Source organism: Pithys albifrons, chromosome 4, assembly GCF_047495875.1.
Source record: "Pithys albifrons albifrons isolate INPA30051 chromosome 4, PitAlb_v1, whole genome shotgun sequence".
In the NCBI taxonomy this organism is placed as follows: Eukaryota; Metazoa; Chordata; class Aves; order Passeriformes; family Thamnophilidae; genus Pithys; species Pithys albifrons.
In genome coordinates, this window is record NC_092461.1 from 79560312 (window position 1) to 79576108 (window position 15797).

A 15797-nucleotide genomic window follows, 5' to 3' on the forward strand; every position below is an offset into this window, starting at 1 on the left:
GAAAAATATGGGGATTTTTGAATTTTTACAGTATGTATACTAGCCTTTCACAAATGATCAGTACACTGATAAAACTAAAAATTAGCAGTAAAGTTATAATGAAATATGCTGATTAAGTGTGCAAATTGTTTTCCTATAGATATCTAAATTCTCAGGAAATTAGGTGTTCTCTGCATGTCATACGGATTTAGAGGTATACTATGTTAATTTATATGTTTGTTCTGACTACTCATTATATGAAAAACTAGTATTTAAGACAACACCTCTATTTTGAAAGGCCTGACTTAGAAGCAGTTGAATTCAGCAATGAATTTTCTGATTTTTTTTTAAAATACATTGCATTAGCTGTTTGATATTTCTCTTACAGAGGACAAAAGATAGCATTTCAAAATTCAGTTAGAAAATTACCATCAGGCTCATCTGGCCTAAAAGCAAACTTGAATGGGATTTGTTCTCATTTCTGTCAGTTAACATGCCACACAAGAATAAAGTCACGTTATGTGCTATACAAGCAGATACTGCTTAAGAAGGTGTACAAACAATGTATTTTGTTACACGTGCATGGGACCTGATACCTTCAGAAATCCTTTCAACTACTGCCAAATGGACCAAAGGGGTATGTATGTATGTATGTATGTATGTATGTATGTATGTATGTATGTATGTATCTATCTATCTATCTATCTATCTATCTATCTATCTATCTATCTATCTCTATATAAAAATATATGTATATATATAAATCAAGCAGATGTTATCTATTTAGACTCCAGTCACTGTGTAATAGATACCTAAAAACTAATCTATCTGCGGAAAAAAAAGCCTTCTGGGATTGACATCATTTTTTTTTGGTGAACATGCATGGACTAGTGCAGCTCTTGAATTCCCTGCTGTGACTCAGAAGGATGCTTCCAAATGACAAACATAATGAGTCATCTTGCACTAAAAAAATGGTGTTAGATTTTTTTCCTAAGGGCATTTAATTTCTACAATAGAGACTTAAGCAGATATAAAAACTGTGAGGGTCTCAGTTTAAGGTTATAACTATAGATTTGGAATGTGAAAAACAGATTGCAGTCACAAAATTCTGGAGGACCTGAATGTCCAATACAAAACAGGCTCTTGGACTGTAGCATGATGTCCTCAATATATCCATTTATTGTTTTTAGAGTTAACTGGTAGTTTAGCCATCAAAGGAAACACCTTCCTGCATAAAATCCTTGCATGACACATGAATACTTACACATCGACTTATACACCCTCCCTATTAAAGTACAATTTTCTCTTTGCAAAGCAGTTCTGGTAATCATTAAACATGTAAACATTCACGAAATATGACAAACCCGACATCCAAGTGCAGCCATGTCCTAGAGTCCCTGTTTAGCTGAAATACTAGTGACCTTTTAGGCTGATCCTGGCCCAGTGTGAATCCAGCCTACTCAGTAGAAAGATCAGCAACTCATTTCTCATCCTCACTAAAGCCTGGGTTCAAGGCTCTTTCAGTCCTCGCTTTCCACTCTTTGCTCTTGATTGAAAAGGAATTACTCACTTCATAAGGTCTAATGCCTATTTAAACAATTCTTCTCTACAGTCCTGTATGTGTGACTGGGAGAGGTATTGCCTACTGCTGACAGCCTGCAAAATAATTTAGAGGTTGACATTTCAGTTATTGGAGATGTACAAAGGGAAAAAGAAGAAAAATGACTTAAAACTAGAGAAAATTGAGGTTTATTTGGCAAGGGAATACAAAACTATGGCTACGTTAAAAGAAGGAAAATAGGTTTATTCATAAAATTATAGAATCATTTAGGCTGAAGAAGATATGCAGAGACACACAATGACCACCTACAGCTAAGTTTCACAGAACTTACTTGCTTTTCCTATCACAAATGTAAAGAAGGATGGTAGGGAAAACAATGGAAGCCAATTTTCCATTTGCAGAACATGGAGCAGAATCAAAGAGCAAAAAATAACCCATTCACCTTTTGAGCTACATGGATGATATGTGTATCCCTGCACCACTTTAACAACTCATCAAAAATATGTTTATAGAGATATACCAAATAAAACTATCAACCATGTACTTAGGCTAAAGTAAGTCATGCTGTATTGCTGGAACTTTGGGCAATAGCTTCATATGGTGTTAAATCATTTATTCTCTAGAATTACTTTGCAGGTCCATCAAGAAAAAGTAAATGAAACTCTTATCATACATTTCCCTCAATTTCTCCAAGCAGACAGTAAGAGGCAATATTGCCATTTCTCCTAAAGCTTTCCTTGGGGAAGAGACATTTCAGGTTATTGCAAACTTCCCAAGCAGACACATGAAGCAGAGGTACTGAAAGAAAGCCTCAGCCCCATTGGTTTCTGGCAATACAGAAGTTTCTCTGCAGTTTTTAGTTGTTGGCTCTCCAGAGTCTATCTCTTTCAGCCAAGTGGAACTGCACCTGCTTTCCCTTGCAAATAACCACCACAGCAAAGCCTCCCTGTTGCCAAACCCTTAACCCCATGTTTGTGTTTTCTAGCTCAGTGTAACACTAAATGGCCTATGTAACAGGAGCAATTCCTGTTGATAATTAACGCAGTTCAAATTGGTTTCCAGAAAACTTTCCTTCCTATCAGAAATCCTGAAATCCACAAGCAGAAACTTGAAAAGTCCCACAGACCGCCCTGGGGTGTTACAGGTCTGCCTGTCAGCAACCATCTTGCTGTTCTGATGTGGCTTGGTTTCGACTGAAGGCACATGCATTAAGAAAGACTTTCCATTCATTACACTGGGAATCACAGCCCAGGAAATCTGTGCAGTGAAATAACACCCTGTGGTTTATATATTGTTGTTAAGCCTTTATTACTTTGAATGGCAGATACATAAAAGTGGTTGCCTTCTGCCTGTCTTATACCAGCAACAGTGTATTTAGCAAATTTAATGTACCAACAACTGCTTAAATGATTAATATTTAATCAATCTTAGACAATAAAAAACAAACCAACCAACCAACCAACCAACAAACCCCTCAGTGTCACTGCACTTAGAACAGCTACTGGTTTAATCTAGTGGTGGAAGACTGTTTTTTGAAAGCAAGGATATTATGTTTAATCCAACAGGAAGACACTTAGTCGCTACTATACTGCTTCTGAATTAAGCAACTTCACTGCAAATTGGTAAATTCACATAACTTTTTTTTACAAAGAATGAGAATTATGAAACTGCAGATTTAAAAAAAAAACCAGATTTAGTATTTGGCTTTTGTTTAGTTTTTATAAGAAATTCTGAAGCCTGAGAAAGAAGTAAGCAAGCTAGTAGGCTTCTCACATGATCAATATATATTAACTCTGGAGATTGTCCCGTTTTATTTTGGATCCTCTTCTGTTTTCAGGTGCTATTTATTTACCTCAGACAATATTCCAGTTTTGAATACCAGGACTCTCTTCTCCATCTCATTCTCAATATCTCTGTATGCATAAAGCTTATGTATTTTGTTTGTGTTTAGATACCAATATGCTCAAAAATTTTTTTGTCAGAAGCTCTGGATTTACTTATTGAGTAGATTCTTTAATTCCACCTCTTCAATATGCGAAAAACTTAATTATCATTACTTTCTTCCTCTTCTAACACATGATCTACTTCAATTTAAATCCACTTTGACAGATGGTAGTGTTTTATTTCAAAGGACTTGTGAGCTTAAATTAACCATTTCAAATATACCTTATATATTACCCAGGAGCATTTTATGTTTCTTGGATAAGCACTAATATATTTTCTACTAAAAAAAAGGCAGCAATGAAGTCTGCTGCAGAGTTGGTCAGTAATCATTATATGTGCCACAAAAAGCCAAATACTGGATTAAAATAAATTCTTTTTTTTTGGTGCTAAACGAACTCCTACCTTGATTTCATTAGATATATAGTGATGGAGCAACAGGTGTCAGCTGGAAGTGCACTTCTTCCCAAAATCAATCTAGTTTCATTAATAATGCAAGTTTATCTGAGGAGGCTGTTCCCAAACAGTCTGCATGTTGCCATCACACTGAATGCACACCTGGACTGCATAAAGGCAGCAAATTTCAAATACAGTGGAAAAAAGTACTCCTTCCCAGGTGGAAGTCTTGTAATTTATCCTTCTGACAGAGAGATGAACATATAACCTTTACTAGAAGTTATTAAGCCAAGATTATACTTTTTTGTTCCAATGGGAATATGGAATTTCATATTAAATCTTAGAGATTTTATATTTCTCTATTAAAAATACAGAGATGTGAAGTCAGAAGAATTAACTGGAGATCACAGAATCACAGAACCATTATGGTTGGAAAAAACCTCCAAGATCATCAAGTCCAACTTCTGACTGAACACACCACACAAAACAAACCAGAGCCCTAAGTGCCACATCCAGTTGTTTCTTGAACATCTCCAGGTGACTCCACCACCTCCCTGGGCAGTCTGTTCCAATGCTTAATCACCTTTTTAGTGAAGAAATTCTTCCTGATGTCCAACCTGAAGCTCCTTTGGTGCAGCTTGAGGCCATGTCCTCTTGTCCTGTCACTGGTTGCCTGGGAGAAGACACCAACCCCTACCTGGCTACACTCTCAGATAGTTGTGGAGAGTGATAAGGTCTCCCACAAACTTCCTCTTCTCCAGATTAAACAACCCCAGCTCCCTCAGCTGTTTCCTTATATGACTTACTCTCCAGACTCTTCAACTGCTTCACTGCCCTTCTCTGCACATGCTTCAGTGCTTCAAATGTCTTTCTTGTAGTGAGGGGCACAAAACTGAACACAGAATTTGAGGTGCAACCTCACCAGTGCTGAGTACAGAAGGACAATAATTTTCCTGGTCCTACTAGCCACATTATTTCTGATACATTCCAGGATGCCACTGACCTTCCTGGTCACCTGGGCAAACTTCTCACTCACATTCAGCTGCTGTTGACCAACACACCCCCAGGTCCTTTTCTGCCTGGCAGCTTTCCAGTCCCTATGCCCCAAGCCTGTAACACTGCATGGGGTTGTTGAGAGCCAAGCACAGAACTTAGCACTTGGCTGTACCAAACTTTGTACAACTGGCCTTGGCCCATCAATCCAGCCTGTTCAGATCTCTCGCAGAGCCTTCCTGCCCTCCAGCAGATTAACACTCTCTTCCAACTTGGTGTTGTGTTGTTACAGTAAAATCAAAAGTGAGCAATTCAGATCTATAGAAAAACCCTGTGAGACTGAGCTATCAGCCAGAAGCAGCAAGGAGCTCAGCTGCTGCTGGCTGATAGGGAGGAGGTTACTCCCCAAGAATTCACATAGTAGGAATTTACAGGACTCTGCAGGGACACGAAAACAACCTGGATGAAATAATATAAACATGGGACTTGTGAGAGATAGGTTTTAACCAATTGAAGTATCTGGTGTGGTGGTGTGTTAACTCTTTTAGCCAATAAGCTGTAGTCCTAACCCTATATAAACTGTGTGCTTTGTGTAATAAAATGTCTTCACTATAAACTTCATAAGCTTGTTGGTGAAGTCCAGTTCCTCTGCCGTTTATAAATTGTTTACTTTAGTGTTGTTCGCAAACTTACTGAGGGTGCACTTGATCCACTCATCTAGATCATCGATGAAGATATTTAACTGGTCTGGCCCTAGTACTGAGCCTTGGGGAACACTACTAGTGACCATATGCCAGCTGGATGTAATTCCTTTCACCACCACTCTCTTGGCCTGACCATCCAGCCAGTTTTTAACCCAGTGAAGAGTGCACCTGTCCAAGCTTCTCCAGGAGTATGCCATGGGAGACAGTATCAAAGGCTTGGCTGAGGTCCAGGTAGACTACATCCACAACCTTCCCCTCATTCACTAGATGGGTCACTTGGTCATAAAATATCGCTGGACACGAAGGAGCTGCCTTTTCTAAACCCATGCTGACTGGGCTTAATAGGACTTAAGATTTGTTCCATAACCTTTCCTGGCACTGAGATCAGGGTGACAGGCCTGTAGTTTCCCAAATCCTTTTCGAGCCCTTCTTGTGGATAGACATCACATTGGCCAAACTCCAGTCACTTGGAATCTCCCCAGTTAACCAGAACTGATGATAAATGATGGATAGTGGCTTGGAGAGCTCTTCCACCAGTTCCCTTAGGACCCTCAGTTGCAAATACATGAGCAGTTTGCCGTTATTTCTGAAGCAGACTGTTCACTACTATAGCAATGCCAAGGGACTGAGTCACAAGCTTTACAACATTAAATATCAGAAAAATAATATAAATTCAGATGAGCTATGAACTACTCATCTAATGGGCACATACAGAAGTTCACATGACCATGTATTACCATTGCACTGCGGAGATGCCTTGTTATTTACACTACAGTGCCAGTACTATCATGAAGGCTTTTCTATACTCCATTTAAATCCATACTCTCTAGATACATTTTTCATACAACCTTTGAACACTTTCTCATTATAGATGCACCACCTAGTAGATAATTCTTCTATCTGCTAAAGATAACTTATCTAACCGTAATTCTCATAGAATTTATTTGGTATTTATCAGTTCAACTACTGCCTGATTTGTGGCAATCTTCCAAGTCAAATAACATTCAGAGCAATGAGAAAGCAATTATGTACTAAACAAGTTCATTCTTGCATTTTACAAGAGGTTTCCATGGTTTTTAACCAATAATTTTTATTATGTTTTTAAGGTTGCTGAAGTCTTGCTTTATATAGAATACATATTTTATTTCAAATATATCACAGAATAACCATAACAACAGCTGTAAAGTCTCACTTAGGGAATTGTTCCAAAGTTGTTGAGAGATGAAAAGTGAAATCTTAAAATGCTCTCAAGTTGAGGAGGTCCTTCTGCTTCTGAAGGCTGGTGGCTTAGCTCAAGGTTTTATCTTGAAAATGACATGTTCTTCTCTAATCTTCTGCTTTTTTCTTTTTATTTAGAAAATTAGGACAGTAATTTTATATGCCAAGGTAATTAAACATAACTGTGAGCTATGAAGTGAATTTATAAAATAGGTAATAGATCAGGTGATAGAAGAGTAACAACCCACCAATTCTGTAACATAAATCTAGGTTTTACATGCTTTTCCATTTCATCTTTGTACACCTCATTTTCAAATGGAAACTGTTCACAGGGAACACAGTGACAAAGCAGTCACATGGTAAAGCAGTTCCAGTTTATGGAGGGTTGGGCAGTCTGGTTACAGTTCCTTGATGGTTGCTACTTACTATCCTGTCAGCAGCAAGTCTAGCTTAAAACAATTTTTGTTGAACAAAATTAAGTACAGATAAATCCTGCCAAGTCCATTAATCCATAGTCACAAAACACTGATACACCTTAGGTTTCTCTTTAAAGCTGTAATAATTATTTAATGCTATCTTACAATGACTCTATTCTCTTACTTAAAGAGTATTGCTAAAATTATAAAATGCTCTTTCTCTTTATCCTATTGAAAACAAAACAAGAACCCCCACTAAAATAGATTTTGTGATAGAAGGCCATTTTAAAGGTTCCCCCCATTTATACGAGAAGGAAGACCAAGTCCTTTCAAAATAACTAAAATGTGTATTTTAACCAACAGCCTTTACAAAACAGAAGAATTTGAAAGCAGAGTACAGGAGTACAACAAATGAAAAAAGAATCTGTCCAACTGCCTAATCCACCCAGCAATGCTACAGAACTTCATACTCTGGACTTGGTATGGTCTCAGAAATCTTGAATTAGCAGTTGACACTGTCCAGTTTTAAAAGAGAAAAAGAGTGGAGGAGAATACAGAAAATTTTCACTTTTATATTTTTACTTTGTTCAAAACAGTTTCCATACTATACCTGAGCTACAATTGAGTGACCTGAGCACCCAGAAGAGCATGCATTAAATTAGGCAGAGGACAGACCAAAGGAGCTGTGGAAGAGGACTCAGCAGAGTGGGGAGGCACACTGGACAGATACCAGGCAAATTAGAGTGGAGGAAAGAGGGGAGAAAACCTCAAATACTTCCCAAAACACCCCAGTGATGTCTTAGGTTCTGTGACAACCAGCTCATGAGGAGAAGAAATATGGGTGCAAGTAATCTTAATAGGGAAGGTCAGAATGTCCTAAATTGAAATGCTAAAATCTATAACATTATCAACTTCATAAGCAGACCAAATGCAATGCTGTAGAAATTCTGTCATAGTAATGCTGCTTTAAAATGGAATCTGTATGATGTTTATGGAGATTAATATTTTCTGCTTTGTAGTGGAACTACGTGATATATAATTGTTTTGCAAAGTAAAAAAGCGAACAGGTTTTAGTCAATTACAAGTTCCTGTACTTTGTTAATTGAGCCCATCCAAATAATAAACTTTGAGACCTCTTCATATGAGGTCTGATCCTTCATTTTGCATATTTAGCTCACATGAGTACTGGAAATTAATTATTTTGGACTTTTTCTTTACAGTGCTATCTCACTAATTTTGAAAGATATTAGTTAAATGCTGGGGTGTCCTGGGTTGAGCTGGCAAAACGCCAGGTGTCCAGGACAGAGTGAAGAGGGTTCCTCCTCCCCCCAACCAGCTAAGGGGAAAAGAAGCGGGAGAGGGGAAAAAAAAACTTCCAAAGCCAGGTTTATGCTGGAACTAACTACATGTATTTATACAGAGAAGAGAAAATTAAGAGGATACTACAATATAACACACACTTAGACAAGTTACATATATAACAAGAAATAACTTCCCACTTCCCAGTAAACACAAATTCTACCATTTTAACTACAAAACATTTTAGAGAAGTTGGTTCTTCAGAGACAGACTTAAGCAGAGAGAAAAGCTATTTTACTTCCCTCAGATAACATGATGTTAAGCCGGTGCTCTGGGCTTGGGCCTCCCCATCCCTCCTGGGACAGCAGAGTGTCTTGCTGGCACCACAGCTGTGAAGCAACTGAACAAGCTACACCCACACACCGGTTCTTACCCCTTTTGAGATGATGCAATATGGTATGGAATACAATATTATTGGCCAGAAGAAGTCAGCTGTTAGCTAGCTCAGTCCAGCTCAAGTCAGCTGACAATTCCCAGGCCTAGCTGAACTTTTAAAACCTAAATTTAGGACCATCTGGCCAAACCCATAACATGGGGTTACCAGTTTATCACTAAGTAGTGAGAAAAATGCTATTAAATGAAAGCCGCAGTTGTTTTCACAGCATTTTTCATGGATGTAGACGCATAAACATCTGCTTTTGTGTCTTTTTTTCCCCAAGTTTCTCCAGGCTTGAAAAATAGTTAAGCACCATAAATATCACTCTATGAGTCATTTACTTAAGTGAACAGCTGCCTGCTAATTAGCCAAATGCTCTCCATTTTAAATCATACAGTTAAATGAACACACTGCAACAGGCACAAGAATGAAGTGAAGGAACTTTAATAAAATGATGAAATGGCAGAAATTTGTTATTTCCGTAGCAGCAAACAGAGGTCATTTCCTTACTCTGTGTCTATGGACCAAGACAGACAAGGATCATTGGCAGTAGATTGTGGGTCTTAATGCAGAAAACCAGGCAAACACTACAAAGACTTGGTTAAATATATGAAATGATACAGCTCTTAGACCACCACAGTTTTCTGCCAATTTAATAATGCTGGATTTGCTTTTTCTCATGGAACTGCTTAACAGTGCTAACACTGAAGAGCCAGTTTGATAGACTTTAGGAAGAATGGCTGTTCATGTTTACTGGAAAACTCTTCTGTTCTACAGTGATTTTGAAAGATAATCAAATCAAGACAAAGGATGGAGCAGGCATGCCTTCCTGGAAGAATCCAAATCAAACCAAAGTAAAACATATTTTTCTCTTGACCATTCTTGGCTATTGTCAAATCTTGCAATTTTTTTTTTCTCTGAGCATAATTGTTGGCATTAGAAAAGAACTGTGTGCATCTGGACTTCACTTTGAGCCTCATGACCCGCTTTTTTAAACAGAAATTCTTTTAATCTTAAATACAATTAAAAACTAACACAAACCCACAGTTCTCAAATTAAACTCAAGTGGCTGAAACAACCCCATGTGCATATTGAGAACTAAGCATTTGATCCATCTGACTGCAACTAATGGTACACAGGTCCACCTTTGAATGTCACTAAGCTTTGGGCATGCTTTTATAAAGTTACACTGGGAGAGGAGTTTTTCTTTATTTATTTGAACCTTTAAGCAATCAAGAAAAGTCAGTTGACATAGAAGCTAAAAATGTCAAAGCCATAGGATCCAAGAAATCAATATTTGAAATCTTTACTTAAGTTTTTCATTAAATTCACATTAAACCTTGATGTAAAAAATCCTCCAAGAAACCAAACCCCAACAACAAAAAAACCAACCAACCAAATTAACCACTCATGGAGTTATTTCTTCCTGAGAAATTCCTTTCTTCACAGAAAACTGACATACCTTAGACAGAGGGCTACTGTGTTGTAAGACTCTTTCTGACCTGATTTTCACTAGGAAAAATAATGCATACATTCCTTCTTGTTCTGTGTTCGTTTAAACTTGAGAGGTACACTTAAACAATTAACCAGGTCTGCAATATCATTACAACAGTGACCTCCAGTGAAAGATAATCATAAAACAAATCACTCATTGGCAGGATAGCCATTGTGAGGGGCTTTAAAAATTAAATTGCTTTACAATATTTGCCATATTTCCTATTTTATTTCAGACATATTCCATTAAGATAGAAGCTATGAGTACTTAATGAACAAGCGTTTCAGAAGTTCAGTATTCCACACCTTTACTTCCATTATCAAAATAATTTCTGAAATGGTATGTTTTTAAAATAGAATTCTGTGAGATATGATTATTTGCAATGGAAAAAGAATTGACTTGATAACTACTGAAACCCTTTAAAATCTTATATTCATAATGATTATGAACACAGAAAAAAACCCTGGAGCTACAGGTACTTTGTGTTATTTTAATATGATCCCTGACAATACTTTTCTACCATCAGTTACCAGTCAGACCTTGACCTCTCATTTCAAATGTTAGTATTTTTTTTCATTTTCTCATCAGTGCATGACATCTGGGGACTTAAAGTAGCAAATAATTAAGTACACATGATGTTTCAGCAGTTTTACAGTGATCCATCCACTCATCCAGTCTCACAACCTGTCCAGTAAACCCAGCAAAACTAAAATAAAAAATCCACTCCCCCTCCCCACAGGCTGGAAATGCATGTCCATAGACCCTGCTGATTTCAATTTCAAGTGTAGCCTATGATCTCTTGAATTTTGGGTTTATAGTTGCTATTCTGTTCTTTTGTAAGATGCAAATGACTTCTTGAGGCTTGGAACCTATGAAAATGAATGACAAGAGGACAAACAACTTCTGCTTTAATCTGTGCCACCGTTCAAGTATCAATTATTTTAAGGAAGGTGCTTTGCAATCTGCTCCTTTCATTCTGCTTTCCTTTGTATTTGCAAAAGAGTGAATATATCTCAGCAGCTAAAAGGATTTTATCTCAAAACAATTAATAGTCAGAAATTGAAAAGCTTTGCATGTAATCTCAATTGTTTTACCAAGGTGGCAGAGGGCAAAATTTATTATTAAAAGATGTAGATGTCACCTGTTCATTTGGAAAAGAAACTGCATTATTCACCTAGCATGTCTGTCGTGCCAATAGGCATGATTCAAACAGAATCCATGTATTTTTGCAAAAACTATTCACATTACACATGGAGAATCAACACTTACTTTGTAAGCACAGGCGTTGCCTCTTCTTACCAAGAGCCCTCAAGAAGGCCCTCTGCAACAAAAAGAGATCTAGTTCTCATAAACCGTACCTTTCTGAATCAAACTTTCACCTGGCCAGCAATCCCCTCCTTGCTCTACTGACAACACCATCTGTCAGATAGGCAAATTGTTTTAGGAATGCAACAGCCACAGGTACAGCTGGGGCAGGATTTGAATATTGTTACATAAATATTAACTATTTGAGCTCTATCTTGTGAAGCGATTAAACCCAAAAAGTGAAGAGAACAGTAATACGAATGGGCATAAAGAAAACATGAAACTTTTCAGGATGGGGAATGACCATACATTTGGGGTATTTGCAGAGGGGACTACAAATGTTCATGTTTATGAAACCTGTCTCAACTGTGGGTCAGGAGTCAGGAGTCCGGGCGGAGTCCGGGCACAGTCTGCATTTTTAGCTCAAACAGTCTATGTTTGTTGTGTGTACACAGAAAACACATATCAGTGTCCACAGAGACACAGTTAAATAACTGCAGGACATTTAAAAAAAGGATGCAAGCATCCAAAACTTCATCAGTAACAACAAAAAACTGAAAACCATAATCAGAAGTTCTCAGCCTACACAGTCAATTAATTTAAATCAACGGTTCTTTCACAGAAGAATAAATAACAAGACACAGGAAGTAGAAAATTGACTTTAGATGGATAGTTTAATTATTTCTACCAAGGAATAATATGCCTCTTTCATTTTAAATATCCTAAAAATGCAGAAATTGGTCCAAAATGCTTTCTTCCGCAGGGTTTAGGGACAATTAGATTTTTTGGTCTTTGTTTAGAACACTTAAACTGAATCATAGTCACTTTGAACTTCTGTGCATTACTTTTGTATAAGAAAGACAGACAGCCCAAAGCAAACAGAAAATCAGCCCAGATGTTTGAAAATACAGGTTCTGCAGCAGTGAAATGAAATTAATTTGTATTCCCAAGTTACAGGGTAGAAAAGTAATGCTTAACTTCCCTTTTCCATTCTCTCCTTCTCTCATTCTCCAACACTGAAGTATTACTTGTCTGGAATAAGACAGCCGCTCATTGTGCTGAACTGTCAATTAAAAGTCTACACGCGGATTAAAGTCTTCCTAGCAGGACCAGCACATGCATTGTGTGCTCAGGGACAGATCAATGACTAAAGACTTTCCATCTACCTGTACAATTACAAAAGCGAATTTCACAAAATCACTGTCTTCAGCTTTGTTTCTCTTCAGTGGGGTGTTCTACTGTGCTACACATCAGAAAAGGATGTAATAAGTTTAAAAGCCTTTATTTATTGTCTCACCAACGCAAGTGAATTAAACTCTAACTACAGAGGACAGTTACCATCCTCAGCTGTTTGCTCTGCTTCTCTCCAATGGGTTGCCATTAGCACTGCATGGATGGGCAAACCACATATGAAGCATATCCTGAAACCATCACAGTTAACAGCCTCAGGCTGCTTCCAGGCAAACCAAAATTGATTCTGGGCTATAAATTGCAGCAGGATATGCTTAACAAAAAGCTTAGTAGTTTATACAGTGTGAGTGGGGCAGGGAGTGCTCAGGGGAGTTGCTTAATCAAATATCTCAAAAAAATGTTCTGGCCCAACCACAGTGCTCAAAATGGATCTAAGAAGCTTGGCACTGTGAAACCAGGCAAGTGCTAACCAATTTTTTTCAGCAAAGTTGATGCATATTTACTTTTTCAGGTAAAGCTGGCATTTCTGTTAATCTTCTGCTTTGCAAACACAGAATTAATAAAAAAAGATGACAGGTCTGTCAGGATGGCTTCTGTAAGTCTACTGAGAGGGTGCAGCTTCTTCAGGGAGTGATTTATTTCTTTCTAAGACAGTTAGCTGGGACATCAATTGCTTTCCAGACTCTAGCCATTCCTTGATCATAAAGCAAAACTTCTGGTAATGTTCTCAGACAACTCGCCTAACTTTTAAACATTCAGCTGGATGTCTCCAATGCTAAGCAAACTCCTGTTCTGATTCAGGTTTCACCTTACTTTGTATTTCTTCGTTTCTCACACAGAAAAGATTAAAAACAAAAAAAAAAAAAAAAGAGAGAAAGGCATTTCAGCCACTTTGTACTAGATTGCTACCTGTCTACTGAATATGACATTAGAGAGATTTTCCTAATGCTCAGCCTAGATTTTTCCTTCTTTAATGCCATCATATACTCTTAACTACACTCACACTTCTGTCTGTGCTAAATAGATGCACTGTTACTATTTATGGAATTCAGAAGAGGTATTTCCAAGCCTATGAACAGCAAAAAGAGCTTGCTCTTGCATTTGATAAATGAGTAGATAGTGTATCAGAACAAAAGGAAATAATATTCTTTTGAGGACACACTTCGTTTGTCCTTGTAGATCAATCACATGACTCATTTAAATCTCAAGTATTCTCCGTAGGATTGGAAGGATACCATGCATATCTGAGGCTGAGGTAAAACTTAAACTTCACAGATAGTCTCTTCAGTGTAGGAGTTCTTACTGCTATGCATGAGTTACTTATTTCCTATGGAAATTCAAATTTGTGGCTTGTTATTAATAACAGCTAAAAACGTGAGCTGAAAATACCAGATGAGATGTCAAAATGCTTTTTCTCATACAGATTTGTTCTCACATTCTAGCTTTAGTATTTAAAAAAATCATTACCTAAATTTTATTCTTCTCACTAGGTAACTTTTTTGGTTTTGGTGTGGTTTTTGTTTTTTGTTTTGTTTTTGTTTGTTTGTTTGTTTGTTTGTTTTTTGTGGAGAGGAGTGAGAGGAAGCTGCCATTTAGCCCAGAGTAGGTAGTTTTTAAATTCTAGGCAAGGTTATTTTCTTCTACTTCACTAGATGCCAGTATCTTAAGATCATACTACACATGAAAAACTAAGTCCTTCTGCGAAAGTTCGGTTTGTAATAAATCTCCAAAAGAGAAAGAACATTTTTTAACTGCTTCTGTTCCATAATGTAATTTTCTTCTAACATTAAAACTTCATGGAGTCATTACCATTTAGAAAAGATATGAAGCAAAGTTTATCTGTCACAGAGTGAAAAAAAAAATTTTCTCATGAACTTTACTATGGCAAGGAAAATAAATTAGAACTAAAGGTCAATGAAGAAGACCAAGTAAGATTTGATATTTTATGAAAAAAAAAAAAAAAGTCCCAGAGTGGTTTGTGGAAATGATAGATGCACGTAGAAAAACTACATAAAATCTCTGAAAGAAAAATGGTACTGATTTCTAAAGGTAGCAGAAAACTTTGTCCCAGTGATGATGGGAGCAAGTTACACCCATGCATTCTTTGTTACCACTTGTTTTTTACTTAAACACACTGTTAATTTATGCAACATACTGTAATAGTTTATGATGTAAATGTATTGATTCTAGGATGATTAATACTCTGGTTTTCTAAGTGGTATGGTCTTTGCAATAGAGGCATTTTTACAGAAACTTGTACAATGAACGCCTGACTGAGCAAGGCATCTGGATACTCTAAAATATGCTTATAAATAGTTATCAATGCAAGGTTGAGATCTTTTAAGAAAAACATACTGAGGCTGATTTTTCCTCTTACCTTTTTTTGCAGGTAGTGCATCTGCCTTTTTTTGTGAAGAAGAGAAAAAAAATGTTTTCAGACACTTAACATCATATTTTGCAATATTAACTCAATATGAAAGCAAATAATAGCATGTCACCTCAGACATTCAAAATATTGGCAGTTATTTCATTAAAATTCATGAGAGTTCTTTCAAGTTGCATGGATTTTTTAATATATTGAGAAATGAAAGTGAAAAATCCATACTAAGTATACAGAAATACATAATGTGATTTATGAACAGCTTTTCAGTCTGGAAAAAGAGGGGGAAAATAAGAGGCAAGTCAAAAAATGAAATAAAAAGAGATTTAATTGCACTATAAATGTACATTATTATTGTACTCCTCAGACATAAAAAGAGAAAGAGAATAGTCCACCAGAAAACAGAGCATATACTGTAACAAATTAGGCTGTAAGTCACACAAGTAAAAAAAAAAAACCCAAACATGCATCATTTGTAAGGGT

General features: G+C 36.9%; 1 protein-coding gene across 5 annotated transcripts in view; it reads right to left on the reverse strand.

Annotated features, from left to right (window-relative positions):
* The window catches only part of DLGAP1 (DLG associated protein 1), a 423046-nt gene that overhangs the window by 183537 nt on the left and 223712 nt on the right, over positions 1 to 15797 (reverse strand). Inside the window, exons 1-2 of one of the 5 annotated variants that reach the window (XM_071554751.1) lie at positions 15312 to 15336; positions 11708 to 11759 (exon numbers count right to left, since the gene is read on the reverse strand). The exons of the other annotated variants lie outside the window; for them this stretch is intronic. The gene's annotated coding sequence lies outside the window, so the exon portion shown is untranslated. Of the gene's footprint in view, positions 1 to 11707; positions 11760 to 15311; positions 15337 to 15797 lie in introns of those variants that run through there. 5 annotated transcript variants of the gene reach the window in all.